A 26,356-nucleotide genomic window follows, 5' to 3' on the forward strand; every position below is an offset into this window, starting at 1 on the left:
TTAGTGCATTTTATCAGCTCTTCACAGCCATACAGTGCTAGTTCATGTGTGCCATATAGATAAAATTGTGCTCACTCCTGTGAAGTTATAAGTTTATAAATAGCACAAAAATAAGGGGGTGGTCTGCAGAGGCTTAGATACAAGGGGGCCTATCTATCAAAAGGAAAGAGGACAGAAGCGCAAGGGACTAATCTGAGCGTAGTATGATAAAAGCTTAGATTTTAATGAATATGAATACAAAGACTCACTCACACTTTTTGCCCTCAAACAAATGAGGTATGTGAAGGGCACAAAATCAAATGGACCAATAGTCAGGCTCACCACGAACCCCTTCGGTGTAGTGGACTTTCCCTTCAATCACCATACATAAGGGCTGCAACTATCCGTCAAGCCGTCTGTTGTTCCCAAATGTCCGTGGTCTCCAGTCCTGAGTATCACAGTCTAAAACGTCTTTACAGTGTCCCAGAGTCTTTTATTAAAGTGTCCCAGAGTCTCTTAGTTTAGACAGCATGTAAAAAAACTTTAACCGCCAGAAACAATCAGATTTACACAGTACACTCACAAGCCGGCTAGAGTGTTTGTGGATCTGACTTCTCACAGCGTGTGTCGATGTAGGCGTGGCCTATCTATCAAGCTCCGAATGGCTCGTGTTTCTGGCGAGTCTTCAGACTCGCCAGAAACAGCAGTTATGAAGCAGCGGTCTAAAGACTGCTGCTCCATAACCCTGTCCGCCTGCTCTGATGAGGCGGACAGGAATCGCCACAATTCAACCCGATCGAATACGATCGGGTTGATTGACACCTCCCTGCTGCAGGGGGCGGCGTTGCACCAGCAGCTCTTATGAGCTGCTGGTGCAATGCTGAATACAGAGAGCGTATTGCTCTCCGCATTCAGCGAGGTCTTGCGGACCTGATCCGCACTGTCGGATCAGGTCCGCAAGACCTTTCATAAATAGAGACCAGTGTAATCACAGAGGTAAACCCTATATTAATATAACAGTGTTGGTTATACAAATTTGAGGAATGGGTAATAAAGGGATTATCTATCTTTTCAAACAATACATTTTCTTGGGTAGACTGGTTCTTTAACAAAAAGGAAGGTAGACAGACCATTATTGCCCATAACCACTTAACAACCAGCACATACAGGTTATGTCGTTGGTCATTTAAAACTTAAAGGATTACTTTCTGTTATAATTTTTAAGCTAAACAACTAACATATTAAAGTTAATAAACATTAATTAAAACCTACTGACCTATATTTTCTCCAAAACGAAGTTTCATAACGTTCTAAAAGTTATATCTTTTATTCGCCGATGATGTCACGTTATCCTGCCCACTATTTTCAGCACTGAGTGTTCAAAATACTTAAACCAATAACTTTGTGTTTAAAGCGCCATTTTGAAACCTAGGTATTGTAAACAGATTGGTACAGAGCAAAGGATACCCACGGAGTGGGTTTGGAAAACAATTAAATTTGCAGACAAGATTTCTGATATACGGTAGAGATATGTTGTTGAAATGCTATTGATAAAAAGCGTATTTGGGGTAGTTAGTTAGTAACAGGCATAGAAAATATTTACTTACAGTGGCCCTTTAAGGACCAGTGCTATACCCTGAATGGCAGCTGTATCCTGGGCTGTTAATTCACCTGACTCGCCCTGTCAACACAACCGTGCTATTTCTGCATGCATCAAGAGTGAGGCTTTGCTGAAATAGCATAATAGAGAACACCCAAGGCTAGCGATCACAGGGAGTTCTCAGGGAGGCAAGATATTTTTTTCACTGACTTTTCACTGTTCTACTATTGTAGACGTTTTGAGGACTATTCCTCCTTCAAGTAAGAGAAAACATATTCTGCATGAGAGCAATGTTTCTGCAGTTGTAGATCCTTCTTCTAGGCCGCTCAAAAAGAAAGAAGTAGTAGAACTTTCTAGTGTTCTTTTTCCGAGTATGACATTTCCTCTGAGAATCAGGATTCATCCTTGGAACAGGTTTGTGAATTATCAACCTTTCTGTTAAAATTGGAACATTAACAGTCTCTTTTAAGAGAGGCTTTGCTAACCCAGGGTGTTTTTTTTTATTTTTTATTTACATATCAAAACTATATTTTTTAATGGACAATACAAGGTATTGATCTAGACCCACTTTGGTATATTTTATGCCAATGTTTCGTTGCCAAATACGATCATATAAAAAAAAAATTGTCAATGTTTTCAAAAACGTGGAGTTTCTCACTTAAATTAGATACACACAACTACTGCAGTCATAAGACAAATGGTTGTAAAAGTGTCAGGGTGCCAGGAATCAGACTGAGACGAGAAGTGCAAAAATAATCACACCTTTATTAATAGCAAAAAATAATAAAAAGTCAAATAACAAGCCAGGAATCAAAACCAGAGCTGGTAGTCAGACGAGCCGAGTCAGGAGCCAGGAAAACAGCAGAGTCAGGAACAAGCCAGGGATCAGGAACCAGGAAGGACATCAGGCAGCCAGGTAATACACAGGAACTCTCACAAACAGATCTCAGACAACGCAAAGCATACTGAACAGAGGCCCTTTAAATAATAAGTGATGACATCACAATTCTGAGACTGCATCCTGTCTCACATGGATGATGCACAGCAGTTTGGCCATAAAAGGAAGTGCAGGAAATGAGCAGCATCCCCCACAATGCACCATAGTCGGGAAGAGAGGTGAGTAAAATGGCTGCCAGCAGCACATGGCAAACACAACAGGGAAAAAACCCTGACAAAAAGCTTCTCTGGGATCCTTTTTGTTAAAAAATAGCAGACATGCATGGCTTTGCCATTGGTTTTTGGCAATTAGAAAGCCGCTAATTGCAGCTGCGCATCACACTTCCAGCAGTAAAGGGGTTAATCAGATAGCTTGTAAGATAATTTTAGTTGTAGTGTAGAGATTACCTTCCCACCTAACACCTCCCACCCACTGATCCCTACCTGAACCCTCCCAAACAGCTCTCTTACCTCCCTTACCCTCACTGGTTACCACCATCTTAGGTATTGGCAGACAGTCTGCCTGTATGCATTTTTAGGGCATTTTTTGTTTTTTATTTTTCCCCACTGTAGGGATCCCTCCTCAACCTTCCCACCTTCCTGAACCCCTTCCAAACAGCTCCCTAACTCTCCCCCTTCCAATGGTCTCCTCATCTTAGGAACTAGCAGCTGTCAGTACCCAGTTTATAGAAATTGTATTGTGTTTTTATATTTATTTGTTAATAAATAAAGTGTTTCTCTAGTGTAGTGATCCCCCCTCATCATTGACCCTTTCCCGTTGAAGTGATCATACATATGGACCCCCCTGCAACCTGCCATTAGACTTTTCAGTAGCATAGTGGACCATCAGTCCCCCTCCCTCAGTAATTTGTTTTTTTCTGTAGTGTAGGGAACCCTACCCTTCCTCCCCCTTCCCACGATGCACTGCCCGCCTTCCTCTTTAACTCTCACACCACCCACGGCATCACCGCGAGCCGATACAGACAATGATACAAAGTGTCACCGTTTATATCGGCAATCTGCCTTCATATGGTAAAGGAAAAACAATCAGTTCTACCTTACCATATGAAGGCTGATGTCTTTTGCCATTGGATGCAATCTCCGCTGCCAAAGTTGATAGTGGGTACCACAGCATGAGCCAAAAGTTTGGACGTAAGTACATTGTCAACAGGGTATGCTGGGCAAAGTACTATGTGACATAGGGCCTGATGACCTATAGCTCTCTGGCTGGCGAGATTATAAAAGAATGCTCGCCAGTCCTTCTATTTCCCTGGTGGAATGATCTTTTTACCCTGAAAACAGGGTGTCTTGCTAAGTGGCATATACTGCAATATCGTATGAAAAGTGCACAATAAAATTTGTATTTTATACATCATAAAAAATGAATAATTTAACCATTCACACAAAAATATGCAGGGAAAAATTGTGCATCAAAAATCGTAACAAAATTCTTCTTGCAAAAATCGTATTTTACAAAAAACGTAAAATGTTTATGCAATTTACAGAGCAATAAATCATATTAAATAGACACACAGGGGGATATTTATCAAAGAGTCAATCTCGGTGCATTCGCCGGCGTCAATACGCTCGCCAGACATTGCCAGACATCGCTGCCGCAGATCCACATTCGATGCCCTTATTTATAAAAAAACTGTCAAAAACACGCACATCAAGTACAGCGCGATGAGCATCGGACTGTTGTAAACAAACGGTCATCAATGTTGCGGTTATTCGGTTTTTTCCCAACTTTATTTATACCATTTCATTACTGTCCATGAACAAGCACATTTCTCTAAAGCTAATCTTTTATTTTTCATCTGTTAATGTCCAAGAAATAGCTACATTTATACCTCAACAAACAATATCTTAGAGAAAGTTATTGTTATATTTATTTGTTATATGATACTTTCACATAAATTAATGTGTATTTGTATTTCTAGAAGTCATGATATGCTTTTATCTCATGTTTTTTTAATTTTTATAAATGATTATTAATGCTAGAATTTGTACATATATCTTTGCACATACTTGTGTGTGTGTGTATATATATATATATATATATATATATATATATATATATATATATATATATATATATACAGTATATGTGTGTGTGTGTGTTATGTTAGAAATCTTTTGCAAACATATTTGCATGTCTCTAAATTCATTGTTTTGTTCTAAACAATGTTGTCTTTCATATCTCTGTGTTTATTTATACCACTATATGTATATAGTGTAAATGTATTATTATTCTGAGCAGGAATACTTGCGAATATAACATGTAATCAGGGTATCATATGTACTTATTTTCAATCAATGGATATTTTAAGAGCTGGGCCAGTTTTCTCTCTGTACCTGTGTAACCCCTCCTGATTGCAATCTAGTTTTAAAAAACACCCCTACACAGGTGTTATAAAATGGGCTGGCATATAAGAGGAAATTTCTTACTGAAAAATAAATTCAAGAGAAGGAAGAATACACTCAAAATAGAATGACAGTAAAGAGGTGATTTTAATTTCTGCTGTATCTGATTCATGACAGTTTAATGTTAGGTGGGCTATCCCTTTGAGCTATCAGCTTAAGATTATATTGAATCAAACATCAATTTGAATTTTAAGATCATTGTCTAAAATGTCAGCATCAATGTTTATCTTTAATTTCACATATACATACTTTCAAAGTATAATACACAATGTAACAAATGGCACTTACAAGTTCTGATGAGTGATCAATGACACAAGTATCGAGCAATTTGATTAGTTAGTGATAGTTTAAATTGTATATTTGAATCAGTTTGGCTGATGTCATAAATCATGCGATTATGCTTTTTCCAATCAAAAGTGGTTGAAAAATTCACTAGTGTGTGGGTTGTTTAGGAGTTTGCGTCATAATTGGTGCAAAAAGTGTTGCGTCAAATTTGGTGCGAAGTGGAGAGTGGGACTTGTATTACATGGCTTAAACATGGTGCAAATAGATTTTTCCAAAAAAATAAAAAGGAAGTTAGCTATATTATGTTGTGTATTTATTTCATTTTTATCTCTATATCTATTAGTGCAACAAGTTTGGGCAAAACTTTGCAACAAGTTTGGGCAAAACTTTGCAACAAATTTGGAGAAATAATATTGTCCCCTTGCTAATGTGGAGCAATAATATTGTTTGATTTAGAAAGGGTATACAATTTTAATAGAGTTTCTAATTTACTTTTATTATGTAATATACTTCATTCTTTTGCAGCATCAAACATAAGCTTTCTATCGGCTAGATTTGGAGTTTGGCGGTAGATGGGGTGCTAACGCTACGCGTGGTTTATGTCTAACGCACGGCATTGTTTGACTCCGGTATTTAGAGTTCTAACAAAACCTTCTAACGATACTCCTAACGCGTGTATTTCACACGCGTAATCCTGCCCGCGTTAGACAGTCTCCCATAGAGATCAATGGAAAAGCAAACAAACACGCTTTTTTCACCTAACACTCGATCTCGCGAGAAATACGCACGGCTCGGTCATATGACGCATACCACATCATGCACAACAATAACACGCCGCAAATGTCACAACAACAATCACTAAACAAAGCACACAAGCATTACACATTCACAAGCGGGGGAAATTTTAATAAAATAAAATACAGGGAATACGCATATACTTTAAGATGCGGAAATACGCAAAATAACAACAAGGAAAATAATAAAAATACATACACTAGCAAAATAATCGCATTCAATATCACTATATATTAGGACAAACATACATATACAACACTTCACTAATACCACACCATCGCAAATTAACATTTAAACATAATACTATTGGACAATGTTATAGAAAACGACCACTATGACATCATCGCATTCTACACATTCCACAAATACTAACTCCAAATGAGCATGTGCAAATTCACACACCTAATACACATTGCACAAATACTAATTGCTAATAATGCACACCTGAACACAATTTACAACGCAAATCGGTACATCATTAAACATTTACACAGGGTATATAAGCACCACACAAGCAGGGCTTCTTTGACTGTGTTGCTGGTGGGTCTTTGGAGATTGGAGGTTTAAGATTAGAGAGTTTGTGCATTATTGTGAGTGAGTTAGTGTTAGTGTGAGAGAGTCAGTTGTTAGTGTTATCGTGAGTGAGTGAGTGGGAGTTAGTGGTAGTGGGAGAGAGTCAGTTAGTGGGAGCGTGAGTTAGTGGTAGTGTGATAGAGTCAGTTAGTGGGAGCGTGAGTTAGTGGGAGTTAGTGAGAGTTAGTGGTAGTGTGAGTTAGTGAGAATTATTAGTAGTGTGAGTTAGTGAGAATTAGTAGTAGTGTGAGTTAGCGAGCGAGTGCTTTTTCTGTACACTTAACACATTTACACGCAAACACATTCAATACATACATACACTTATCAATAACACTACATACACTCCATACCCCATACCCTCTCATACTACACTCCATACCCCATTCCCTGTAGTCCCATTCCCTGTAATCCCATTTACTCTTATCCCATACCCCATCCCATACCCATCCCCTAGTTACATTTAGTTTACATATCCTCCTTTTAGTCTTCTTCTTCTTCATTTTGTTCATTTAAATACTCCTTACCCTCTTTTATTTATATCCCTTTCACACTTTCAGCACTTATTTTGGTCTTTTTAGTTCTTTATTTTGACCCCCTTTCATTTGATCACACTCACTTTTGGTTTGCTTAGTTGGGGTTTAGTTTAGGGAAGAGATGGAGGGCAGGCAGGGGAGAGGTAGAGGGGGGAGGAGAGGGAGGGGGAGAGGAACAGGGCAGGAAGGGGGGCAGGAAAGGGGGCAGGAAGCGGGGGTGGAAGCGGTGGGTGGACCCAGCCACTTGGTTCAAGATGAACAAGTGACTGGGCCCAGTGGCGGACAGAGTAGGGCTTCACAGTCCGGGAAACAGAGGGCATCGTCACAGGGGAAGGCCAAGGCGACTAGGGAGGCGAGGTTTTCGATGGAGGAGAAGGAGGCCCTCGTAGAAGCCTATATGGCCAGGTATAGGAGGCTGCAGCATCAGAAGACCACCCCGACTGAGAATAGGAAGCTCTGGCATGAGATAAGGAATGCAGTCAATGCAGTGGGTGGCCGGAACAGAGATATGGACTCTATTAAACATCGATACCGGGACTGCAAAATGGATCTTAAGAAAAAGTTAAGCCTGGAGGCCCGACATGCCGCAGGAACCGGTGGCGGCCCTGCACTGGAAATCGAGTACTGCCGATGGGAGGAAATGTTGCGTCCCAGCATCTCCGAGGTGGATGTAGTCGGTATCGGAGGAATCGATACCGGGAACCTGCCACTCTCATCTGACGGTAAGCTCATTTAAGAATAAATTCACATACGAATGTATTTCAAGGGACACTATACGCAAACCTTTACTTTCATGATTGAGGTAGAGAATACAATTTGACAAAACATTCAAATTTACTTATATTACCTAATTTGATTCATTCTTTAGATATACTTTAATGAAGAAATAGCCATGCACACGGTGAACCAATCACAGGAGGCAGCTATATTCAGCTACCAATCAGCATCTTCTAAGCATATCTAGATATGCTTTTCAGCAAAGAATATCCAGAGAATGAAGCTAATTAGATAAGAAAAGTACATTAGAAAGTTGATTATAATTGTATGCTTCTAAATCATTAAAGATAAAACATTGGGTTTCATGTCCCTTTAAGAATCAGATTAATGCTATAACGTTGTTTACACGCATTCACAATTACTTTGCGGTTACATTAGTATCTAGGCTATAGGTTAGGTGTGCATTTAAACAGACTGAAAACAAACGCTAAAACATTCAGATTGACCAGAGATATCACAAACACGGTTTAGAAAATGCAGAAATCGTATTGATTGTTAGATTTCAAAGTGGATTAATGAGGCTGCATTTGTAATTGTATTGTAAGCGAAGTCATTTAAAGCTTTATTTGGAAATATGCTAATATATACATTTCTTTCTTTTTCAAATATACAGAGTCTGGTGAGGAGGCAGCACAGCAAATACAGGCTCCTCCTTTTCCCCGGGATGAGAGTGGTGGGGATGAATCTCCACCTCGGAGGGAAGATGCCCCCTGTGACGAAGAGGCCACGGAAGCAGAGGAAGAGGCCCCGGAACCAGAGGAAGAGGCCGCGGAACCAGAGGCCCCTCAAGGACCCGCACCCCGCCTTGCACGGGCACCCCGCCGTGCACGGGCACCCCGCCAAGCACAACAAGAGGAAATAGCGGAGGTGCGGGTTCTACTAGACTACATTGACCAGATGCGTAACTCCCGGATACAAAATATAGAAGGCAGAACTAGAATTCTTGAAGGACAAAACAAAATCATTGAAGGCCAAAACCAAATAATAAACATCCTTACTCGAATAGAAGAAGGACAAAACAGAACCTTTAATCTCCAACAAGAGATGTTTAATTTCTTCTGGGAGGCGCATGCTGGTCTGCCTCCTGCTGGTCTGCCTCCTGGTCCGCCTCCTGCTGCTGGGCCTCCTGCTGCTGGGCCTCCTGCTGCCGGGCCTCCTGCTGCCGGGCCTCCTTCTCCTGCCGGGCCATCTTCTCCTGCCGGGCCATCTTCTCCTGCCGGGCCATCTTCTCCTGCCGGGCCATCTTCTCCTGCCGGGCCATCTCCTCCTGCCAGCCCATCTCCTCCTCCTCACCTTGGTCGTCCCAGTACTCTTCCTTCCACTCTTCCCACAACATCTCCAATGAGAACTCATCGGAGTCGGCAGTTGCCCCTCCCAGAGCCTCAGCACCGTGGGAAGAGGGGAAGGAAGAGGAAGTAAGTATTTGTTTTCATGTTTAATGTTTTTGGTATTTAATGTGTAATGGATAGGTATGTGATGATGTGGTTTTCATACACTTGTGGACCACACTCTGTATATAATCTACTTCTATGGGACCGGGTCCATGGAGGCAGATTGTTTGCAGAGTGTGGGTTATAAGTGTGTGAAAACCACATCATCACATACCTATCCTTGTTCATGATACTGATTGGTTTCTGTGATGTGATGTCCAAACTGTTTCCCGAATCGCAAACAAAATTACCATTACAATTATCCATGATGGCATATTACTGTTTGAATGCCAATAACACAGCTTAAAGGGACAGTCAGAACATTATTGATTACAAAGAAAACACTGTATTACGCATTATCAAGTTGGAAACAACAAAACATGGAGAAATACGTGTGACTTATGTGCTTACCCTTGTATCTATGCCTATGAAAAATGACCACTTATTTGTTGTTCTGACATAACAACATTTTACACAATCAATGATCAATACATGGTAAATATGCTGTATGAGCTCAAGGTGTTAGATATACAAATGCTATCCAAATGCCCTCTAGTGGTCAAATTGCATAATGATTACATGCACTCTTCAAGCTCTAAGAAATGAGCACACGAACCTCATAGGTTTAGCTAGCAAATTAAAATAAACACAGACAAATGATTAATTGGTGAGAAACCTTTGATATCATTGATATTACAAAATTGACTTTTTTAATAATGCAAAACATTATTTGTTTTCTAAACTGTCCCTTTAACAAAATTACATATGCTAACATAGAATATTTGCAGATTGTTGGTATATCTACATGTACTTGTTCAAACAATAAATATTGAAAACTGATTTATATTGACGTGTTAAATAAAGTCTATTTTCTTAAAGAGACATTATTGTGTTAATTTCTTTTTAGAAAGACATTTGTTTTAACAATGAATATGGTTTAAAGTCCTTTTAGGAGTGGGGGGGGAAAAATGCTAACAATAATATATTTGGAGATTAACCAATGTGGAACTCATACATGATACAAAAATAAACATTTGCATTAAAGGGACAGTATACTATATTTTTAACAGAACTGCATGTAATAGACACTACTAGAAACAAAAAGATTAACATATACTGATATCAATATTACAAAGCTTTAAACACTTTAGAAGAAAATCGGGTTATCTCTATTGAAAATATAGATGAACCCCCATTACAACCGTAAAACAAGACAATACCCCATCATTAACATATGAAAAGACCCTTTACACAAACAGGAGAAAGCTGGAGATGGTACTCACATGAAACTTTGAGGCTTGGCGAGGAGTCTGAAAATTACTTACATTTTATTTGAACAGAAGCAAAATGAGACGTGTATTTGGAAAACAATGGACTATCTAACTAGAGACCAAATACAATATTTTGATTTATAATGTGAGTGTCTAATGAACCTTTAATAAAATATACGACGAAATTACATTTAGAAGAAGTCGGCATCATATATTTAGCATATGATAAAGATAAATGCATATTGATTACTTGATTCTAACACAATAGCGCATATTTATGAATTAGATATCTTTAACATTAAACACAACAGTCATTTTTCATAAAAAGGAACATATTGTTGACCAACATATTAAACAACATGGACTATAGAGATTTGCACTTGCCTCGAAATATCTTATGCATGAAAACATTTTGCTTTCGTTCGTTTATTCAACCAGACATCCAGCAAAAGAGAATGTGGTGGTCTTTATCAGCTATGGGTCAACAATGTAACATGATGCAAAAAATCCATATTCGCCATGTTTTTAAACTTGTCTTCTCATTCACAAACGTGTTTAACGTGCACAAACAAATATTGCGGGAATACGTAATACAATCAGACGTTTTTTTACACCTTTGCATGTGACGTCTTAATTAACATGGCGCTTCCTTGATCACGTAAGAACGCAAACCAAAAAAAGGCGCATCCTTGATCGCGTAAGAACGCAAACCAAAAAAAGGCGCATCCTTGATCGCGTAAGAACGCAAACCAAAAAAAGGCGCATCCTTGATCGCGTAAAAACGTCACTCAATACAAGGAATCATTGGACAGCCTGGCAGGTGACGTCTTAAGCAACATGGCGCATCCGAGATCGCTGAAAAACCGCAGCCAATACAAGGACTCAGTTGACAGCTTGGCATATCAATAAGAAACATATTTATATTTTAGTAACTAGTATGTGTCTAGATTGCTATCTAGGAATGTCACGAAATCATGAATCATCTTTTCGGACTTGACTGTCCCTTTAACTATAGCTATGGTGTATATCTTTAACATTTAAAAGATACACATGAGAAATACATATGCCATTGATGTTTTAAGATATGTTTAGATTGTTTTGAAATAACAATAATGACACATGTATTGATCAAACGTGTCATTTATTCAAGTTGATATATGGTCAGCCTACCTATAGCCATATATGGGAGGAGAAGTATTTTTTTAAAATATTTGGGAAAAAATATTCCTCATCTAAAATATGCGCATTACACACAGAGATTGATTTGGTTACACTTTTACAATAAGATAGAATTGAAAATGAAATACATGTGCTGTCAACATTACAATAAGATTGTTTATTAATAAGATTATATGTCCTTGTTCATGTAAAAAGGACAAAAACGCTTTAGAAATGGAAATACATTCATTAACAATTGTGCTCACCATCACTTAAAGGGACATGATTTTTATTTATAAAAAGAGGATACACAGAGACAATACTAATTCAATAAAATGAACACTTTACAGGGATTATATCATTGTATCAATCCTCAGATCATTTGTTAAAGGTGCATCAATTCATGCAGAGTTTATAAATACACACATGGATGTGAAATTTGAAATATACATATATATACACAAATAACTATCTATATATACATATATAAAAAATTACTATGCTAATCATAATCATGCAATGATGAAGCTTTTCGAAAAATATATAAAGACAAATAATAAAATTACATTGGAGATGTTAATCTTAAAGTCATTTACAATTGTATTACATATATGATTCAGGAAACACCATTATTTTTGGTAAGGTCCCTTTAAGGATCAACCAGATAAACGAGAGATTTCAATCAATGACATGAATAAGGAGGACAAAGAATCGTGCAATGACATGTCTTTTATTAGTATGTCAGAAAACATCAACAACGTTTATAAATAATCATGTAAATATCAGGAAAATTGGAGCCATATGACAAGGTAACAGAGTGCATCACAGTCCATGAAGAGAGTTGCCAAGGGCCAGCATAGCCCCATTTGAGCCATATGACAAGGTAACAGAGTGCATCACAGTCCATGAAGAGAGTTGCCAAGGGCCAGCATAGCCCCATTTGAGCCATATGACAAGGTAAGAGAGTGCATCACAGTCCATGAAGAGAGTTGCCAAGGGCCAGCATAGCTCCATTTGAGCCATATGACAAGGTAAGAGAGTGCATCACAGTCCATGAAGAGAGTTGCCAAGGGCCAGCATAGCCCCATTTGAGCCATATGACAAGGTAAGAGAGTGCATCACAGTCCATGAAGAGAGTTGCCAAGGGCCAGCATAGCCCCATTTGAGCCATATGACAAGGTAAGAGAGTGCATCACTGTCCATGAAGAGAGTTGCCAAGGGCCAGCATAGCCCCATTTGAGCCATATGACAAGGTAAGAGAGTGCATCACAGTCCATGAAGAGAGTTGCCAAGGGCCAGCATAGCCCCATTTGAGCCATATGACAAGGTAAGAGAGTGCATCACAGTCCATGAAGAGAGTTGCCAAGGGCCAGCATAGCCCCATTTGAGCCATATGACAAGGTAAGAGAGTGCATCACAGTCCATGAAGAGAGTTGCCAAGGGCCAGCATAGCCCCATTTGAGCCATATGACAAGGTAACAGAGTGCATCACAGTCCATGAAGAGAGTTGCCAAGGGCCAGCATAGCCCCATTTGAGCCATATGACAAGGTAAGAGAGTGCATCACAGTCCATGAAAAGAGTTGCCAAGGGCCAGCATAGCCCCATTTGAGCCATATGACAAGGTAACAGAGTGCATCACAGTCCATGAAGAGAGTTGCCAAGGGCCAGCATAGCCCCATTTGAGCCATATGACAAGGTAACAGAGTGCATCACAGTCCATGAAGAGAGTTGCCAAGGGCCAGCATAGCCCCATTTGAGCCATATGACAAGGTAAGAGAGTGCATCACAGTCCATGAAGAGAGTTGCCAAGGGCCAGCATAGCCCCATTTGAGCCATATGACAAGGTAAGAGAGTGCATCACTGTCCATGAAGAGAGTTGCCAAGGGCCAGCATAGCCCCATTTGAGCCATATGACAAGGTAAGAGAGTGCATCACAGTCCATGAAGAGAGTTGCCAAGGGCCAGCATAGCCCCATTTGAGCCATATGACAAGGTAAGAGAGTGCATCACAGTCCATGAAGAGAGTTGCCAAGGGCCAGCATAGCCCCATTTGAGCCATATGACAAGGTAAGAGAGTGCATCACAGTCCATGAAGAGAGTTGCCAAGGGCCAGCATAGCCCCATTTGAGCCATATGACAAGGTAACAGAGTGCATCACAGTCCATGAAGAGAGTTGCCAAGGGCCAGCATAGCCCCATTTGAGCCATATGACAAGGTAAGAGAGTGCATCACAGTCCATGAAAAGAGTTGCCAAGGGCCAGCATAGCCCCATTTGAGCCATATGACAAGGTAAGAGAGTGCATCACAGTCCATGAAGAGAGTTGCCAAGGGCCAGCATAGCCCCATTTGAGCCATATGACAAGGTAACAGAGTGCATCACAGTCCATGAAGAGAGTTGCCAAGGGCCAGCATAGCTCCATTTGAGCCATATGACAAGGTAAGAGAGTGCATCACAGTCCATGAAGAGAGTTGCCAAGGGCCAGCATAGCCCCATTTGAGCCATATGACAAGGTAACAGAGTGCATCACAGTCCATGAAGAGAGTTGCCAAGGGCCAGCATAGCCCCATTTGAGCCATATGACAAGGTAAGAGAGTGCATCACAGTCCATGAAGAGAGTTGCCAAGGGCCAGCATAGCCCCATTTGAGCCATATGACAAGGTAACAGAGTGCATCACAGTCCATGAAGAGAGTTGCCAAGGGCCAGCATAGCCCCATTTGAGCCATATGCCAAGGTAACAGAGTGCATCACAGTCCATGAAGAGAGTTGCCAAGGGCCAGCATAGCCCCAATTGAGCCATATGACAAGGTAAAAGAGTGCAACAGGCACAACAATAATAAGAAAAAAAGGCCAAATGGCAACCATAACAAAAACATCAACATGTGGACGGAGGATTCTTATCTGCGCCCTTGGAGCATCTCCAGATCCTCCACTTACTGGTCATCCCCTTCATCGTCCTGTGCATGTCCAGCTACAGATTCAAGCATTGAGTTCCACCGCCTCATCTGACGTAGATTCATATGCTGAACCTGTAGCTGGGCCTGCATGGTGTCGGCCATCCCTCTCAGGACAGCTGCGTTCCTCAACATGGCCTGCTCTATGCGTGCTAGAGCTTCGAGCGTGAGCCATGTTGAGTCACAGCCTAAAATAAAGAATAAATAAAATATTAATGATATTTACACAACATACAAAATACAAAGCAAATATACATTGTCATCATAAAGACAAATAATTTTTTTAATTAATTTGTTGACATTGATTATTTACACATGAAATATGTTATTCAGACAGACCTAAACCATTAAATGGACATTTTAATCCAACATGTTGTCCCCTTTAATTGGTTTTTGATGATCAACTTTTACAGCTTGAGTGTCTTAAATCTTGTTAAAGGATTTACATTGTACTTACATTAGCAATTTTAAGATTTTAGTTATACTGTGGTAGGCACACCTATCCTTAAACATTTTGGCGTTGAGGACAAGCTGTGTAAACATAGCAACCAGAAGAAATTACATTCCCACTGGGTTATACAAGAGATAATGTATGATCATTTGGACATAACTATTTGGATCCAAATAGTGGTGATTGGTATATGTAGTGATATCAAATTAAAGGGACAGTAAACCTAAATATTTTAGTTACTGATTCAGATAGAGCATGACATTAAAAAGAATTATTAATTTACTTGTATTCTTTAAATGTTTGAATTCTCGAGCTATATTTTAAATGCAAGAATGTAAGTTTATAGGGCAGGCCATTTTTGGTTATCAACTTTGGTTGTCCCTGCTGATTGATGGATACATCCAACCAACAATAAAGAAATGATGTCCATATTTTTTTTTAAATAAAAACAAAATATAGGCATTTCTTTGTTTCAATAAAGATAGCAAGAGAATGAAGAATAATTGATAAGAGTAGTAAATTATAAATTTGATTAACATTGCATGCTCTATTTGAATCACAATTGAAAAATTTTCATTCAGTGTACCTTTAAGTATCTTATAATGTTGATTTTGAATGATACTTACAGCTGTGCCTGGGAAGGACAATCCGACACCCAGGACAATGAAGGTTGAGACAGGGGGGAGGGATGGGATTGGGTTGGGGAGGGATGGGCTGCTGCTCTGGGGTAGCCCGTACAGCTGGGGAGTGGTGAGTTGGGGGCTGGGCAGCTGGGGTAGCTGTACGGGCCAAAAGACAGGGAGAGCGGCGAAGGGGGACGAAGGGGCGTTTTTTGGGAGGGATACGACAGGACAAATGGGAAGGGCCGGGAGGGGAAGGGGACTGGGCAGGGGGCTGGGCAGGGGACTGGGCAGGGGGCTGGGCAGGGGGCTGGGCAGGGGACTGGGCAGGGGAGGAACAATGATGACCAGAAGCAGAGGATCCATCTGAAATAAATATAATAAATATATTAACATCTCATACATCATGAAATCAAATCAACGCATTTCAACTTGATTATGTTTGCAATATACTTAGAAGTTTACTTTACTTGCCGCTGTTAGTCTTGAGCTGTTAGAGGGGACGTATGATTGTTTGTTATTACTGTTGAAATTTCCCCTCACGGCTTGACTACTGATTTACTGATCTCCCAGGACATTGCTGTTTTTGGTTTGGTCTCTCCCCAATTAGACTGTATCCACAAGCCTGTTTATATTTGGGGAAGTTTATGACCGATAGAGAACTTTTACAAAACATGGAAAACCGAGACCTGTTTTCGTTACAATCATTTGTGAGCATGGATCAAGAGAGACTGACAATTGAGGACACTTTTGTTAATCAGAAGGAGTCATTGTCAATAAGTGACATTTTTCTTCTCATGGAAAAAACACTCATTAAAGAATATAAAGTGTGGTGGGACAAAAGAGCCCTAGAAAAATATCTCATGATGGATCTTATTCCTAGGGGTTTGCGGCTCAACAAATATCCCACCTTTCAGGTTGATGATCCTGAATTTATATTGAAATGGAATATCATCTTGAGTGATTGCTCTAAGAGATTAATGGAGCTAATTATTAATCATAAAGAAATAGCTCTTCAAAAGATAAGAGAAGAAATTGTTGAATTGCAAATGAGAATGAATGATTATACTATGCATGTAAAGTTTGCTGATATGGATAAGTTATTGAAAGAATCTGTGAATAAATTTAGAACAGATTTAGATAACTTTAAATTGAAGAAATTTCAGAGAGATAGCGATGACCATCTGCATAATAGAGTTTACACATGGCACTTGAGAGGTATGAATACACAGAATAAGCCCAGATCTAGGTCTAGGTCAAGGTCTAGGGGCAGGAGCACAGTACAGCAAATAGAGAAACATGTATCTTTCTCAGACCAACAGACAACTACTACTACTGATACACAATTAAGTCTACCCTCCTCTTCATCTTCCACAACACCAATTATACAGACAGGACAGGCAGTTAAAACCAAATCAAATAGTGTTATTCGTCAGGATCCTATTGTAACCAGGAACACCAATAAAAAAACTACTGGTGATCATGTTGGGGGTTCACAATCAGAACAGAGAAGACAGGAGTTTTTGGCAGTCAAAGATAGGCCTAGATTTAGAGTTCGGCGGTAAAAGGGCTGTTAACGCTCCGCGGGTTTTTTTCTGGCCGCACCATAAATTTAACTCTGGTATCGAGAGTTCAAACAAATGCTGCGTTAGGCTCCAAAAAAGGAGCGTAGAGCATTTTTACCGCAAATGCAACTCTCGATACCAGAGTTGCTTACGGACGCGGCCGGCCTCAAAAACGTGCTCGTGCACGATTCTCCCATAGGAAACAATGGGGCTGTTTGAGCTGAAAAAAAACCTAACACCTGGAAAAAAGCAGCGTTCAGCTCCTAACGCAGCCCCATTGTTTCCTATGGGGAAACACTTCCTACGTCTGCACCTAACACCCTAACATGTACCCCGAGTCTAAACACCCCTAACCTTACACTTATTAACTCCTAATCTGCCGCCCCCGCTATCGCTGACCCCTGCATTACACTTTTAACCCCTAATCTGCCGCTCCGTAAACCGCCGCCACCTACGTTATCCCTATGTACCCCTAATCTGCTGCCCTAACATCGCCGACCCCTATGTTATATTTATTAACCCCTAATCTGCCCCCCACAACGTCGCCGACACCTGCCTACACTTATTAACCCCTAATCTGCCGAGCGGACCTGAGCGCTACTATAATAAAGTTATTAACCCCTAATCCGCCTCACTAACCCTATCATAAATAGTATTAACCCCTAATCTGCCCTCCCTAACATCGCCGACACCTACCTTCAATTATTAACCCCTAATCTGCCGACCGGAGCTCACCGCTATTCTAATAAATGTATTAACCCCTAAAGCTAAGTCTAACCCTAACACTAACACCCCCCTAAGTTAAATATAATTTTTATCTAACGAAATAAATTAACTCTTATTAAATAAATGATTCCTATTTAAAGCTAAATACTTACCTGTAAAATAAATCCTAATATAGCTACAATATAAATTATAATTATATTATAGCTATTTTAGGATTAATATTTATTTTACAGGCAACTTTGTAATTATTTTAACCAGGTACAATAGCTATTAAATAGTTAAGAACTATTTAATAGTTACCTAGTTAAAATAATAACAAATTTACCTGTAAAATAAATCCTAACCTAAGATATAATTAAACCTAACACTACCCTATCAATAAAATAATTAAATAAACTACCTACAATTACCTACAATTAACCTAACACTACACTATCAATAAATTAATTAAACACAATTGCTACAAATAAATAAAATTAAATAAACTATCTAAAGTACAAAAAATAAAAAAGAACTAAGTTACAGAAAATAATAAAATATTTACAAACATAAGAAAAATATTACAACAATTTTAAACTAATTACACCTACTCTAAGCCCCCTAATAAAATAACAAAGCCCCCCAAAATAAAAAATTCCCTACCCTATTCTAAAATACAAATATTACAAGCTCTTTTACCTTACCAGCCCTGAACAGGGCCCTTTGCGGGGCATGCCCCAAGAATTTCAGCTCTTTTGCCTGTAAAAAAAAACATACAATACCCCCCCCCCCCAACATTACAACCCACCACCCACATACCCCTAATCTAACCCAAACCCCCCTTAAATAAACCTAACACTACCCCCCTGATGATCTTCCTACCTTGTCTTCACCATGCCAGGTTCACCGATCCGTCCTGGCTCCAAGATCTTCATCCAACCCAAGCGGGGGCTAGACATCCACTGAAGAAGTCCAGAAGAGGGTCCAAAGTCTTCCTCCTATCCGGCAAGAAGAGGACATCCGGACCGGCAAACATCTTCTCCAAGCGGCATCTTCTATCTTCTTCCATCCGATGACGACCGGCTCCATCTTGAAGACCTCCAGCGCGGATCCATCCTCTTCTTCCGACGACTAGACGACGAATGACGGTTCCTTTAAGGGACGTCATCCAAGATGGCGTCCCTCGAATTCCGATTGGCTGATAGGATTCTATCAGCCAATCGGAATTAAGGTAGGAATTTTCTGATTGGCTGATGGAATCAGCCAATCAGAATATAGTTCAATCCGATTGGCTGATCCAATCAGCCAATCAGATTGAGCTCGCATTCTATTGGCTGATCGGAACAGCCAATAGAATGCGAGCTCAATCTGATTGGCTGATTGGATCAGCCAATCGGATTGAACTATATTCTGATTGGCTGATTCCATCAGCCAATCAGAAAATTCCTACCTTAATTCCGATTGGCTGATAGAATCCTATCAGCCAATCGGAATTCGAGGGACGCCATCTTGGATGACGTCCCTTAAAGGAACCGTCATTCGTCGTCTAGTCGTCGGAAGAAGAGGATGGATCCGCGCTGGAGGTCTTCAAGATGGAGCCGGTCGTCATCGGATGGAAGAAGATAGAAGATGCCGCTTGGAGAAGATGTTTGCCGGTCCGGATGTCCTCTTCTTGCCGGATAGGAGGAAGACTTTGGACCCTCTTCTGGACTTCTTCAGTGGATGTCTAGCCCCCGCTTGGGTTGGATGAAGATCTTGGAGCCAGGACGGATCGGTGAACCTGGCATGGTGAAGACAAGGTAGGAAGATCATCAGGGGGGTAGTGTTAGGTTTATTTAAGGGGGGTTTGGGTTAGATTAGGGGTATGTGGGTGGTGGGTTGTAATGTTGGGGGGGGGTATTGTATGTTTTTTTTTACAGGCAAAAGAGCTGAAATTCTTGGGGCATGCCCCGCAAAGGGCCCTGTTCAGGGCTGGTAAGGTAAAAGAGCTTGTAATATTTGTATTTTAGAATAGGGTAGGGAATTTTTTATTTTGGGGGGCTTTGTTATTTTATTAGGGGGCTTAGAGTAGGTGTAATTAGTTTAAAATTGTTGTAATATTTTTCTTATCTTTGTAAATATTTTATTATTTTCTGTAACTTAGTTCTTTTTTATTTTTTGTACTTTAGATAGTTTATTTAATTTTATTTATTTGTAGCAATTGTGTTTAATTAATTTATTGATAGTGTAGTGTTAGGTTAATTGTAGGTAATTGTAGGTAGTTTATTTAATTATTTTATTGATAGGGTAGTGTTAGGTTTAATTATATCTTAGGTTAGGATTTATTTTACAGGTAAATTTGTTATTATTTTAACTAGGTAACTATTAAATAGTTCTTAACTATTTAATAGCTATTGTACCTGGTTAAAATAATTACAAAGTTGCCTGTAAAATAAATATTAATCCTAAAATAGGTATAATATAATTATAAATTATATTGTAGCTATATTAGGATTTATTTTACAGGTAAGTATTTAGCTTTAAATAGGAATTATTTATTTAATAAGAGTTAATTTATTTCGTTAGATAAAAATTATATTTAACTTAGGGGGGTGTTAGTGTTAGGGTTAGACTTAGCTTTAGGGGTTAATACATTTATTAGAATAGCGGTGAGCTCCGATCGGAAGATTAGGGGTTAATAATTGAAGGTAGGTGTCGGCGATGTTAGGGAGGGCAGATTAGGGGTTAATACTATTTATGATAGGGTTAGTGAGGCGGATTAGGGGTTAATAACTTTATTATAGTAGCGCTCAGGTCCGCTCGGCAGATTAGGGGTTAATAAGTGTAGGTAGGTGTCGGCGACGTTGTGGGGGGCAGATTAGGGGTTAATAAATATAACATAGGGGTCGGCGATGTTAGGGGTAGCAGATTAGGGGTACATAGGAATAACGTAGGTGGCGGCGATTTGCGGTCGGAAGATTAGGGGTTAATTATTTTAAGTAGCTTGCGGCGACGTTGTGGGGGGCAAGTTAGGGGTTAATAGATATAATACAGGGGTCGGCGGTGTTAGGGGCAGCAGATTAGGGGTACATAAGTATAACGTAGGTGGCGGTCGGCAGATTAGGGGTTAAAATTTTTAATCGAGTGGCGGCGATGTGGGGGGACCTCGGTTTAGGGGTACATAGGTAGTTTATGGGTGTTAGTGTACTTTAGGGTACAGTAGTTAAGAGCTTTATAAACCGGCGTTAGCCAGAAAGCTCTTAACTCCTGCTATTTTCAGGCGGCTGGAATCTTGTCGTTAGAGCTCTAACGCTCACTGCAGAAACGACTCTAAATACCGGCGTTAGGAAGATCCCATTGAAAAGATAGGCTACGCAAATGGCGTAGGGGGATCTGCGGTATGGAAAAGTCGCGGCTGTAAAGTGAGCGTTAGACCCTTTAATCACTGACTCTAAATACCAGCGGTAGCCCAAAACCAGCGTTAGGAGCCTCTAACGCTGGTTTTGACGGCTACCGCCGAACTCTAAATCTAGCCGATAGTGACTCCAGGCCTATGTCATATGATATTGAACCTACCACTACCCCTATGACACAGCAGGTTTTTCACAGGGATCAGGATTTAGGAGAAGGGGGAGGAAATGTAGACGTAGGAAGAGGCCAAAGAGGCAGAGGAGTAGGAAGATACAGACGAGGAGGACGCAACAAGTATGCGATCTGAATGTAATAAATATTTCTAGCTCTACACTTACAGATAATGAGATTGAGGTCCTGGGCTTAGGTTTAGGATTTGTACCTGTTGTTAAGTTCAATTTGTTTAAAACAATAGTGGACGTAAATAGGTTGATTCGTAGTTTCACCCTAAAGAAATTTTTTTGGAATGCAAATAAAGATAACGAGACAAACATAATGATTGATGAATTTGTCCCTATGGGGAGTGATGTATCTAAAGTATATGACATAACAGATTTTAAAGAGGCAAGTGATTATTTGAATATTTATGATCTTGCCATGGAAAATATGACAGATGATATAACTCCCAAAACATCACATGGGGGTTATAGGCCCAAATCTGTCTTTTATCCAACTAGGGATAGAGGGCCATTTCTAGAGGCATATCATCGCAGGGTAGAGGAAGACCTAATTAAACTCTCAGCTGAGAGTCGCCATCCACGTCCTAATTTAAATAAAACTCAATCAGATGCTCTGGAGAGACTCAGAAAGAGGGAAGATTTAGTAATTAAGCAAGCGGACAAGGGGGGCAGTGTGGTGGTCCAGGATAGGGCAGCCTATTTAAAAGAAGCTCAGAGACAGCTAGGTGACCCCGAAGTTTACCAGATATTATCATGTAACCCTACGGGATAGTTTGGTAAACATTTGGATTCTATCATTGATGATGGTCTCGAATTGGGGATTTATGACCAAGAAACGGCTGACTATCTGTGTGTGCCACATCCTGTTATACCCATTTTTCATCACCTCCCCAAGGTACATAAGTCCTTGGAGGAGGTGAAGGGGAGACCTATTGTGGCCGGCATAGGTTCCCTTTTCGAGAACATGTCAAACTGGGTAGAATCGTTGCTTCAGCCCATTGTTTACAACTTGCCCTCGTATCTCAGGGACTCTAAACATCTTTTGAATTGTTTACAGGATGTAGTATGGAATGAGCAAACAGAGTGGCTAACGGTTGATGTAGTTAGCCTTTATTCTGCTATACCACATGCCAGTGGGATGGAAGCAGTCTCTTTCATGTTGGATAAGTTTAGTGACTATGATGATATCCTTAAAGGATTTCTGTTGACCACTTTGGATTTTTTGCTTTCGCACAATTATTTTCAGTTTGAGGGTACTTTTTATCTCCAAAGACGTGGCACAGCAATGGGGGCCAAGTTTGCCCCCGCCTACGCCAACCTATTTATGGGTTGGTGGGAGGTGTGCCACGTCTTTGGAGATACTAACCCCTTTCATTCTGATATTGTGATGTATAAAAGATACATCGATGACCTCCTGTTCGTTTGGTCAGGAGGTCATCATAAGATTAGTGAATTTGTCAGCTACTTGAATACCAATGACATCAACCTTAAGTTCACTTATGAAAGTGACTCATTGTCCATACCATATCTTGATCTGCTATTAATAGCGGACATAGATACACACAGTGTCAAGACAACATTATATCGCAAACCCATTGCAACCAATGCGGTGCTACATGGTAGGAGTAATCATCCTAGATATACTGGCTTTGGCGTAGCGAAGGGACAGTTCATCCGTATTAAACGGAACTGTACGGATGAACAGGACTTTAAGAGAGAAAGTGAAGTCCTTATGAAGGATCTAATAGAGAGAGGCTATAAAATCAAGACACTCAAACGTGCCTTCCTGGAGGTTACCCGGATGGATAGGCAAAGTCTTTTGGATGGCTCCAAAACAACTAAGCAATCAAACAAGCGATTTGATTTATCAAAGCCTGCATTTATCACCACATATAGTGCTCAATTTGAGGACATTTGTGCGATTGTTAACAAACATCTACCTATACTTACAGCTGAAGATAGCCTCAAAGACTATGTGTCACGAGGTTGCAACTTTGTACCCAGAAGAGGATGCACGTTAGGCAATGTATTATCTCCCAGCCAGTTGAGGCAGCCTACTATGAGAAGGGGGAGTTGGCTAGAAGTCAAGGGCCACTACAAATGCCATTTTTCCAACTGTATATCATGTAGTTTTACCAATGTGACACACAGTTTTCAGTCATGTGTGACTCAGAGGGTGTTTGACCTGACGTCCTACACAAATTGCAGAACTAAGTTCGTAATTTACCTGGTAGAGTGCACTAATTGTCACAAACAATACGTGGGGTGCACGACCCATGAGGGTAGGAGTAGGATCATGGAACACCTGAAAAATATTGAAAATGGGACTGAATGCTCTGACTTGGTCAGGCATTTTATTCACGTTCATGACAAAGCTGTGGCTGGGTTCAAATGGCAAATTATTGACCATATTAAACCAAGTATTCGTGGTGGAGATCGAGCTTCGAAGTTATTATACAAGGAAGCATTTTGTATCTTCAAGCTTAAGACCAGAAGACCACATGGTTTTAACATTGATGGAGATGTCATTAATTTTTGGACCCATCAACGCTAAATACTAGATTATAGTCTTAGACTATATCTATTATGTTTAGTTTAATGAATTTTCTAAGAGCTAAGGGAATATCTGCTATATTAGAGGATTAGTAACATTTTTGTTAAGTGATTCCTCCCTCTGTAAACAGTACTCTGAAATGTATATGTATATGGTCTGTTTGAAGTATTGTAATAGCGTATATCCTATTTAAGATTTAGGGTGATCTACTATATGTGCGCTGTACTGATAAGATCCTATTTAATTGATGGGATATCTCCCTATCTTTACAACTTGAAGTGCTTATTAATATTATGTTTATACATCTTGGATTATTACACTGTTCCTATTTTGATTTACTCGCTATTGGTATTATTTATTTCTATTAATTATTATTATTTTCTTGATATTTATTGGGTGATCAGTTGGTTGATATATAGGGATTTTCAATATGCGTTCTAACAGTTTCCTACCCTTAAGGGACTTTGTATAACATTGAATTAGACCTGTCTTCAGGTTATATAAATGTAGAAGTGTTTGCTCAGTCCATACAACATAACCGATTCACTTCCAATGTTTGGATTTTTAGAACAGTATTTGTTTCATTACTTTTAATTATACTGTTACCATTTTACTATTAAGGAAGAGTTAGACTAGACTTTAATCACTTACATTTATATCTCTGTTTATTGGAGACTAGTAAGTAGTAGCTATACTAACCAGCGATTATGTTAAACAGGTACCATGGTAATGAATTCCCTAATATGGTTTATTAATTTTAAATTTAATAGCATTATGCATATATATATATATTTTTTCATGTATTGGTCTATAATGCCGTATCTTTCAAGCAATGACATGTATTTTTTGTATTATATTTGATTGCCATATCACTCTGTTTCTTGTGACTTACAAATAGTTTGTAACATGTATATAGTGTACAGGTACTATCCCTTTAAATCTTTGGCAAGTTACTTTCACACCTGAGGACTCAGGTGTACATAAAGAGCTTTTGACTCCTTTATCGTTAGTCCATGAATAAGGCAGGGGGCTGCCGAAACGCGTAGGACCTTTCTTTCACTTGTCAATAAGGGAATAAGCTTTTATGCTTTTTATCGTGTGTTTCCAATAAAGAACTTTACTTTACGCCTTGAGGCTTGCTGGTCATCTTTGTTGCTGATACTTAGAAGTGTGTTTGAATTTCTAAACAATGATGACATGAGGATATGGTATGCATATAGGCACTCAGATGAATATCAATGACTGTCTGTACAATTCTAAAATTATTATTGTGGTTTGGCCTAGAATATGCATGTGACATCATGATGGCATGAATTTCAAATCCAAATATTTAAACAAATCCAAGCATATCTTCATGCTGCCTGATATATAAAGGGGGCAGTAGTGTATTTGAACAGACAAATAATATTCCTTTTTAAAGTGCAAAAGCTGTAGACTTTGAATGTCTTCAATAAAATGATTTCCAATAAAGCAACATGTTGGAAACATGTTAGATATATTTCACATACCATCAGACTTCAAGGGAGCCTCTTCCTCCTCCGTCCCACATGTTAAATCAATCTCTGTAAAACATAACATGTTGTGTACACGTTAAGATCAGATATTATAACATATGTTACTGTTACTCAAAGACACACATCAATGTTGCATTAAAGATATACACACCCAAAGTTATGATTTACATCATTTTGATGGAGCATACAAATGACATTATATTTGTTATTATCAATGATTCAGATTTTCTATTTATTGTTTGTATTAATTTTAAAATCATAAAAGCATAGTACATTGAACATTTAAGATTTCTCATGTGTGTATCACTTGATGATTGTTGTCAAAAATGAACCTGGAAACAAACATATGCTATACATCTTCTGAATAACAAAGGTGTAGACTAAGAAAGTTTTAATTATTAATCTTTCAATATTCAAATAAAATTAATATATAATCAGAGGAGTCAATTATATGTTTGTTTCAAATGTTATGCTTCATCAGAATCATGCTCATAATATTGATTACCAATACACCTTCAATGACATATAAATGAGTCAATGGACTTACCAGAAGACCGCAAAGGCGGCTCTGTGTCAGTGCTGGATTCCTCTGGGCTGCCCACACCAACTCTCTCTATGAATGATATAGATATATATTAGTGAACATATTTGGGATAGCACTAAA

The sequence above is a fragment of the Bombina bombina genome, chromosome 9 (genome assembly GCF_027579735.1).
Source record: "Bombina bombina isolate aBomBom1 chromosome 9, aBomBom1.pri, whole genome shotgun sequence".
NCBI lineage: Eukaryota > Metazoa > Chordata > Amphibia > Anura > Bombinatoridae > Bombina > Bombina bombina.